The sequence below is a fragment of the Oncorhynchus gorbuscha genome, linkage group LG25 (assembly GCF_021184085.1).
Source record: "Oncorhynchus gorbuscha isolate QuinsamMale2020 ecotype Even-year linkage group LG25, OgorEven_v1.0, whole genome shotgun sequence".
Classification (NCBI taxonomy): domain Eukaryota; kingdom Metazoa; phylum Chordata; class Actinopteri; order Salmoniformes; family Salmonidae; genus Oncorhynchus; species Oncorhynchus gorbuscha.
In genome coordinates this window covers 46229520-46239307 of record NC_060197.1, presented here as the reverse complement: position 1 = coordinate 46239307, position 9788 = coordinate 46229520, and positions in this window count along the sequence as shown.

Genomic DNA, 9788 nt, shown 5'->3' with positions numbered 1-9788 from the left:
CTCCCTCCATCCATACCTGTTACTCTCCTCCTCTCTCTCCGTGCATCCATACTTGTTACTCTTCTCCTTCTCTCTCTCCGTCCATCTGTACCTTCTCTCTCTCGTATTTTACACGATTACAAAGAAAACACATTTTATGATTTTTAATAGGATCAAAAAGTTGGTTGAAAATACACTTGCACTTACAAGCTTAGATGGCTCTCGAATTAACCAGGTCTCTAAATACTTAGTGATATGATTGGATGATAAACAGCCTATTAAAATGCATGTTGACTAACTTTGTAAACAGCTAAAAATCAAGCTAGGCTTCCTCTATAGAAACAGGACATGTTTGTCCTCTACAAATAGAAGACAACATGTGCAAGCTACTTTTATGTCTGTTACAGATTATGGGGATATTATTTACATGCATGCTATGGCATCAACACTTATATCGTTGGGTGCTACTTATCCTTGCACACTTATATATATATATATATGTTTTATTGTGTTATCTGTAATTGTTTAGTTTGTCTTGTGTAGTTTTTTAATCATTGTACCTAAACTATATGTATATGTAAACATCTGGACATTTTCACTTAGGGGTTGGACTCACTTTTGTTGCCAGCGGTTTAGCCATTAATGCCTGTGTGTTGAGTTATTTTGAGGGGACAGCAAATTTACACTGTTATACAAACTGTACACTCACTACTTCACATTGAAGCAAAGTGTCATTTCTTCAGTGTTGTCACGTGAAAAGATATACTCAAATATTTACAAATATGTCAGGGGTGTACTCACTTTTGTGATATGGTGTATATGCAAACATATATAAGCAGGGCCCAGCTGTAAAAGAGACATTGGACTCAGTCTGTGTTCCTTGTTGAAATAAAGGTCGAATCATATCTTAACTCTCCATACACTACCTTTCAAAAGTTTGGGGTCACTTAGAAATGTCCTTGTTTTTGAAAAGAAAAGCAAACATTTTTGGTCCATTAAAATAACATCAAATTGGTTAGAAATACAGTGTGGACATTGTCAATGTTGGAAATGGCAGATTTGTTCATAGGAATACAGTGCCTTGCGAAAGTATTCGCCCCTCTTGAACTTTGCGACCTTTTGCCACATTTCAGGCTTCAAACATAAAGATATAAAACTGTATTTTTTTTTGTGAAGAATCAACAACAAGTGGGACACAATCATGAAGTGGAACGACATTTATTGGATATTTCAAACTTTTTAAACAAATCAAAAACTGAAAAATTGGACGTGCAAAATTATTCAGCCCCCTTAAGTTAATACTTTGTCGTTCCACTTCATGATTATTTGCATAAGTATTCAGACCCTTTGCTATGGGACTCGAAATTGAGCTCAGTTGCATTATCTTTCCATTGATCATCCTTGAGATGTTTCTACAACTTGATTGGAGTCCACCTGTGGTAAATTCAATTGATTAGACATGATTTGGAAAGGCACACACCTGTCTATATCAGGTCCCATAGTTGACAGAGCATGTCAGAGCAAAAACCAAGCCATGAGTTTGAAGCAATTGTCTGGAGAGCTCCGACACAGGATTGTGTCGAGTCACACATCTGGGGAAGGGTACCAAAAAATGTCTGCAGCATTAAAGGTCCATCATTCATGAATGGAAGAAGTTTGGAACCACCAAGACTCTTCCTAGAGCCACCCGGTCAAACTGAACAATCGGGGGAGAAGGGCCGTGGTCAGGGAGGTGACCAAGAACCCGGTGGTCATTCTGACAGAGCTCCAGAGTTCCTCTGTGGAGATGGGAGAACCTTCCAGAAGGACAACCATCTCTGCAGCACTCCACCAATCAGGCCTTTATTGTAGAGTGACCAGACTGAAGCCACACCTCAGTAAAAAGGACATGACAGCCTGCTTAGAGTTTGCCAAAAAGGCACCTAAAGAACTCTCATACCATGAGAAACAAGATCTTCTGGTCTGATGAAACCAAGATTGAACTCTTTGGCCTGAATGCCAAGCGTCACGCCTGGAGCCTGGACTTGAACCCGATTGGAAATCTCTGGAGTGACCTGAAAATAGCTGTGCAGCAACTCTCCCCATCCAACCTGACAGAGCTTGAGAGGATCTGCAGAGAAGAATGGGTCTGAATACTGTTGTGATATTATGAATTAGGAAAAATGTTTTTTTTAAACAGTTTTTGCTTTGTCATTATGGGGTATTGTGATGTCATTATGGGGTATTGTGATGTCATTATGGGGTATTGTGTGTCTATTGTTGAGGGGGAAAAACAATTGAATACATTTTAGAATAAGGCTGTAACGTAACAACATTTGGAAAAAGTCAAGGGGTCTGAATACTTTCCGAATGTGCTGTACATGTACAGGAATTGTATTTGGTAGTCTTTCTATACTGTGTCTCAATCTGTGCAGGTCCCATGTGCCAGGATAGTCACTATAGTGGCAGAGACCTCAGAGTGACAAAAGAGAAGGGAGAGGGGGAGCAACTCTACAAGCTCAACCTGATTAACAACATCCCTTCTTTATTTATATATCTCTCACACTTATTTCTTCTTTCTCTCTCTCTTTTCTCCCCCTCTCGCTCTCTCTCTTTCTCTCCCTAGTTATGTGTTATTTCTCTCTACTCTCTCTCTCTTTCTCTCTCGTTCTCTCTCTCTCTCTCTCTCTCTCTCTCTCGCTCTCTCCCCCCTTCTCTTTTTTTCCACATCTCTCACTTCATCTTTCTCTCCCTCCTTGTGTAATTCCTCAATACCTTTATTGTAAACATCTCTCTCTTCACTCATCTCTTTTCAATGAGGTTAACCACGTTGCATACCTTCTATTTATTTAGCCTTTTGGTTAGATTAAAAGAAGAGGTGGAGACAGGTACTCTACCAGCTCATCTTGACTAACTACTTCTCTCTGCCCCGTTCTCTCTCTTTCTCTGTCTTCCTCTCGTTCTCTGTCTTTCTCTCTCTCCTTTCTCTGTCTTTATCTCTCTCGTTCTCTCTCTCTCTTTCTCTCTCTCTCTCTCTCTGTCTCATTCTCTCGTTCTCTCAATTCAATTCAATTCAATTCAAGGGCTTTATTGGCATGGGAAACATGTGTTAACATTGCCAAAGCAAGTGAGGTAGACAACATACAAAGTGAATATATAAAGTGAAAAACAACAAAAATTAACAGTAAACATTACACATACAGAAGTTTAAAAACAGTAAAGACATTACAAATGTCATATTATATATATATACAATGTACAAATAGTTAAAGGACACAAGATAAAATGAATAAGCATAAATATGGGTTGTATTTACAATGGTGTTTGTTCTTCACTGGTTGCCCTTTTCTCGTGGCAACCCGTCACAAATCTTGCTGCTGTGATGGCACACTGTGGAATTTCACCCAAAAGATATGGGAGTTTTTCAAAATTGGATTTGGTTTTGAATTCTTTGTGGATCTGTGTAATCTGGGGGAAATATGTCTCTCTCTCTGTCTCTCTCTCGTTCTCTCTCTCTCTTTCTCTCTCTCTCTCTTTCTCTCTCTCTCTGTCTCATTCTCTCGTTCTCTCTCTCTCTCTCTCTCTCTCTCTCTCTCTCTCTCTGTCTCTCTCTCTCTCTCTCTCTCTCTCTCTCTCTCTCTCTCTCTCTCTCTCTCTCTCTCTCTCTCTCTCTCTCTCTCTCTCTCTCTCTCTCTCAGTCTCTCTCTCTCTCTCTCTCTCTCAGTCTCTCTCTCTCTCTCTCTCTCTCTCTCTCTCTCTCTCTCTCTCTCTCTCTCTCTCTCTCTCTCTCTCTCTCTCTCTCTCTCTCTCTCTCTCTCTCTCTCTCTCTCTCTCTCAGTCTCTCTCTCTCTCTCTCTCTCTCTCTCTCTCTCTCTCTCTCTCTCTCTCTCTCTCTCAGTCTCTCTCTCTCTCTCTCTCTCAGTCTCTCTCTCTCTCTCTTTCTCTCCACTCATCTCTTTGCAATGAGGTTAAACCACATTGCATACCAATCTATTTGCCTGGCCTTTTAGCAAGCTACCTGTGAGGGGTGGAGCAGTACACCTGTCACCTAGCTTACCTGTTCGTGTCACTGCATGCATCCCAAATAGAACCATATTCCTTATTTTAGTGCACTACTTTTGTCCACTACCCTATGGACTCAGGTTAAAAGTAGTGCACTATAAAGGGAATAGTGTACCATTTTGGAACGTTTCTCATGGTCAGTCTGCGTGATATATGTCAACCACACTTACTGTACAGTGTGTGTGTTATTTCCCAGCATGGCTCTCGTCATTCAAGTCCAACTGTTCTACATACCGGGCCCCATAATGACATTATAACTGCTGAGAGAGAGAGGAGATGCAATCAGGAAATTACCTAGAAAATCACCTATTGTCTAAAGAGAGAGAGAGAGAGAGAGAGATTAGGGCTTGTTTTTATACAACGTCTCAGAGTAGGGAGTGCTGATCTAGGATCAGACCCTCCCGCTTTTATTTATTATACTTTAAAATGTAAAATGTATGCTAGATCAGTACTCTGAGACGCTTTACCAATATGGGCCTTTATGGATATGGGCTTTTAATATGGGTGTTTAATATGGGTGATGAATATGGGTCTGTAATATGGGTGATGCATATGGGTGTTTAATATGGGTGTTTAATATGGGTGTTTAATATGGGTGATGAATATGGGTGTTAATATGGGTGATGAATATGGGTCTGTAATATGGGTGATGAATATGGGTGTTTAATATGGGTGATGAATATGGGTGTTTAATATGGGTGTTTAATATGGGTGTTTAATATGGGTGTTTAATATGGGTGATGAATATGGGTGTTTAATATGGGTGATGAATATGGGTCTGTAATATGGGTGTTTAATATGGGTCTGTAATATGGGTGTTTAATATGGGTCTGTAATATGGGTGTTTAATATGGGGATGAATATGGGTGTTTAATATGGGTGATGAATATGGGTGTTTAATATGGGTGATGAATATGGGTCTGTAATATGGGGGATGAATATGGGTCTGTAATATGGGGATGAATATGGGTCTGTAATATGGGGGATGAATATGGGTCTGTAATATGGGGGATGAATATGGGTCTGTAATATGGGGATGAATATGGGTCTGTAATATGGGGGATGAATATGGGTCTGTAATATGGGGGATGAATATGGGTCTGTAATATGGGGGATGAATATGGGTCTGTAATATGGGGGATGAATATGGGTGTTTAATATGGGGGATGAATATGGGTCTGTAATATGGATCTTTGAACTTTTCATGTGTGAGTTTCCAATATCTCTAACGGTCACCCCATCATGATTTTTTTTTGTGTGTGTGTGTGATGTTAGAATGCACTCACTGTTCCAGAATGTGATTGTTACACAACAGGACAGTTACCCCGCATTGTCCTCAAACGAAGACACGCTGCCTGATAATTATCTATACGCTTTGTTTCAACTTGTCACTTTCAAATGATTTTCTAACCAAGTTTTCTATTTTCTAACAACAGTTTGAATTGACAATTTATGTTTGAGGCTTTAATGAGCCGGACAAATGTCTCTATTCGAGGAGAGCCTAAGCTCTTACCCAGATCAAGTATGCAGTCTTACACAAACATTTCCCCCTGGCACATTTTCTGTCTGGTGCTCGCATTGCCTTCATTGTTATTTTCCTTACATTCCTTGATTTTTTTCTTCTTCTTTATATCATGTTGTTGTTTATACTGTAGCATACAGTATGTATGCATGGAGTCTAATGTACAGTATTTACATTTTTATTCACGTTTCAAGTATTGGTGACAAATCATACAATCTATGCAATACTTGGAATGCAATGGACATGTGTGTAAAATACTTTCTTTGAATACTTTACTGATTATATAAGTTATTTGCCCGGGTATGTGTGGCGCCGTGTTTTGTTTGACGTTTTACAATGCATTCTGGGTGTCCCTTAAACGTCAGTCAGAGACCAAAGATGTTATAACAAAATGAGGTGAAGGAATGGTTCACTCATCTTTCAGAGTAAACTTCCCCGGGGAAGTGAATGATCGTAGACAACACACCTCCTTCAACATGCATACTGCAAACAGACCAAACTCATCTGGTTTCCTTTTTATCTTTGGTTGACTCAAAAACAAACATGAGGGTGTAATGAGGGTGCTAAATATAACCGCGCTTGTGTTACGTCAATCAGTTAGCGCTAGGACTAATGTAGCCGTTTGGATGATTGTGTTACGTCAATCAGTTAGCGCTAGGACTAATGTAGCCGTTTGGATGATTGTGTTACGTCAATCAGTTAGCGCTAGGACTAATGTAGCCGTTTGGATGATTGTGTTAGGTCAATCAGTTAGCGCTAGGACTAATGTAGCCGTTTGGATGATTGTGTTAGGTCAATCAGTTAGCGCTAGGACTAATGTAGCCGTTTGGATGATTGTGTCACGTCAATCAGTTAGCGCTAGGACTAATGTAACCGTTTGGATGATTGTGTTACGTCAATCAGTTAGCGCTAGGACTAATGTAGCCGTTTGGATGATTGTGTCACGTCAATCAGTTAGGGCTAGGACTAATGTAGCCGTTTGGATGATTGTGTTACGTCAATCAGTTAGCGCTAGGACTAATGTAGCCGTTTGGATGATTGTGTTACGTCAATCAGTTAGCGCTAGGACTAATGTAGCCGTTTGGATGATTGTGTCACGTCAATCAGTTAGCGCTAGGACTAATGTAGCCGTTTGGATGATTGTGTTACGTCAATCAGTTAGCGCTAGGACTAATGTAGCCGTTTGGATGATTGTGTTAGGTCAATCAGTTAGCGCTAGGACTAATGTAGCCGTTTGGATGATTGTGTCACGTCAATCACTTAGCGCTAGGACTAATGTAGCCGTTTGGATGATTGTGTTAGGTCAATCAGTTAGCGCTAGGACTAATGTAGCCGTTTGGATGATTGTGTCACGTCAATCAGTTAGCGCTAGGACTAATGTAGCCGTTTGGATGATTGTGTCACGCTGTCGCTACTTCTGTGAATGTCTGAACATTGCATCTCAAAAAAATAAACGGGTCCCATTCAAGACATCGCGTTTTAAAGACTGTGTTGGTGCAAAAAGTTTCGCGTGAAAAAAACAGTGTGGCCCGCTGAAACGCTGAGTGTTTTGCCTCAATCGAAACTGGACGTTCTAAATCAGCGTTCTAATCACACCGGTTTGAGCTGTTACGCTGCAGGGACCTCTGTAGGATGATCGCACCCGTTTGAGCGTTACTCTGCAGGGACCTCTGTAGGATGATCGCACCGGTTTGAGCGTTACACTGCAGGGACCTCTGTAGGATGATCGCACCCATTTGTGCGTTACTCTGCAGGGACCTCTGTAGGATGATCACACCGGTTTGAGTGTTACACTGCAGGGACCTCTGTAGGATGATCGCACCGGTTTGAGCGTTACACTGCAGGGACCTCTGTAGGATGATCGCACCGGTTTGAGTGTTACGCTGCAGGGACCTCTGTAGGATGATCGCACCGGTTTGCTGGTACGTTTCAAAAGGTTCATATGGATCTATAATAAGAGTCTTTAATACGGGGGATGAATATGGGTCTTTAATATGGATCTATAATACGAGTCTTTAATATGGATCTATAATACAAGTCTATAATATGGATATTTTTTATTTTACCTTTATTTAACCAGGCAAGTCTGTTAAGAACAAATTCTTATTTTCAGTGACGGCCTAGGAACAGTGGGTTAACTGCCTGTTCAGGGGCAGCTCAGGGGTTTGAACTCGCAACCTTCCGGTTGCTAGTCCAATGCTCTAACCACTAGGCTACCCTGCCGCTCCATAATATGGGTCTATAATATGGGTCTATAATATGGGTCTATAATATGGGTCTTTAATATGGATCTATAATATGGGTCTATAATATGGGTCTATAATATGGATCTATAATATGGGTCTATAATATGGATCTATAATATGGATCTATAATATGGATCTATAATATGGGTCTATAATATGGGTCTTTAATATGGGTCTATAATATGGGTCTATAATATGAGTCTTTAATATGGATCTATAATATGGGTCTATAATATGGGTCTATAATATGGGTCTATAATATGAGTCTTTAATATGGATCTATAATATGGGTCTATAATATGGGTCTATAATATGTGTCTTTAATATGGGTCTATAATATGGGTCTATAATATGGATCTATAATATGGGTCTATAATATGGGTCTTTAATATGGGTCTATAATATGGGTCTATAATATGGATCTATAATATGGATCTATAATATGGATCTATAATATGGGTCTTTAATATGGGTCTATAATATGGATCTATAATATGGGTCTTTAATATGGGTCTATAATATGGGTCTTTAATATGGGTCTATAATATGGATCTTTAATATGGGTCTATAATATGGATCTTTAATATGAGTCTTTAATATGGATCTATAATATGGGTCTATAATATGGATCTTTAATATGAGTCTTTAATATGGGGTATGAGTCAATGTGGAAAAAAGATAGAAGTGACAGTTTTTTTGTTTGTTCTTGTCACACGGAAGCATTCCTCACACACTCAGTGTGTGTGTTTGGTTGCTAGTGTTATTTTAAGATTAGTTGGTCCCCACCTTAGCCTTGGAATCTCTGTGGTTCAGTCAGTTATCCATTGATACCTGTTGGTCTAGTTCCAGGCAGCGAGGTGACAAAGGGAGATTCTCATTTTGGCAAAAGACCGTCTTCTCTCGTCCGCCCTCTCTCCTCTGTAACCCGGAAACTGATACGTTTTTGAGGAGTGTGTCAATTCGTTAGTCGGCGAACAGGAGAGTCCTCCCCTCTTCGATAGCCCCCTTTCCTCGAGGATAGTCATATGTATCCTACCTGAGTGCCACACCCCCTTTGAGTCAGCTGTTGTTTTGTCAGAGGAGAAAAACGTGCAGAGACATTAAAAAAACAATATGCTACTATTTTCTCTAGAAATTGTCTACATTTGTTTTTAATCACTGTCAGGACCCGGTTACGAACCCGGGTCTCCGGAGTGAGAAACAGTCACTTAACCAACTGAGCCACGAATAGTCTGCAGAACCCAGAAGATGAGGCAGACACAGCAGTACTTGAGACGGTGTATTTAATGAAGTAAAAAATGAAGTTCTTCAGGAAAACATGTAACTCCACAACCTCAAAAGGAATTCCACAAGAACAAAGGTAATCCTCCAAGACAAAAAGGGTAAATCCACAAGGTGGAAGGTAAAGCTCAGTTGTAGCTCAGTTGGTAGAGCATGGCGCTTGTAACGCCAGGGTAGTGGGTTCGATCCCCGGGACCACCCATACGTAGAATGTATGCACACATGACTGTAAGTCGCTTTGGATAAAAGCGTCTGCTAAATGGCATATTATTTATTATTATTATTGTAAAGCACAAAAAGCCTCAAAAGATACTCAAAAAACAAACAAACAAGAACAAAAAAACAGAATTCCACAAGAGAGTCCACCGGGATCAACAAGAGTTCACAGAGTACTAGGGCTGGGTGCTAACATACAAACACAGAGCAAAGAACTGAGGAAAACAAAGGGTTTAAATACAATCAGGGGAAACGAGGCACAGGTGCAAATAATAATGGGGATCAAGGGAAAACAAAAGGTCAAAAGGCACAATGGGGGCATCTAGTGACCAAAAACCGGAACAACCCTGGCCAAATCCTGACAAATCACGTTCCACATTTATTTTGGGATCCACCCCTGTAAGCATCATTTTCCTGATGACGTGCGAGTGGAGGAAAAATTCAAGGGTTCTGAATACTTTCTGAATGCATTGTACGGGGTCCTGTAGCTCAGTTGGTAGAGC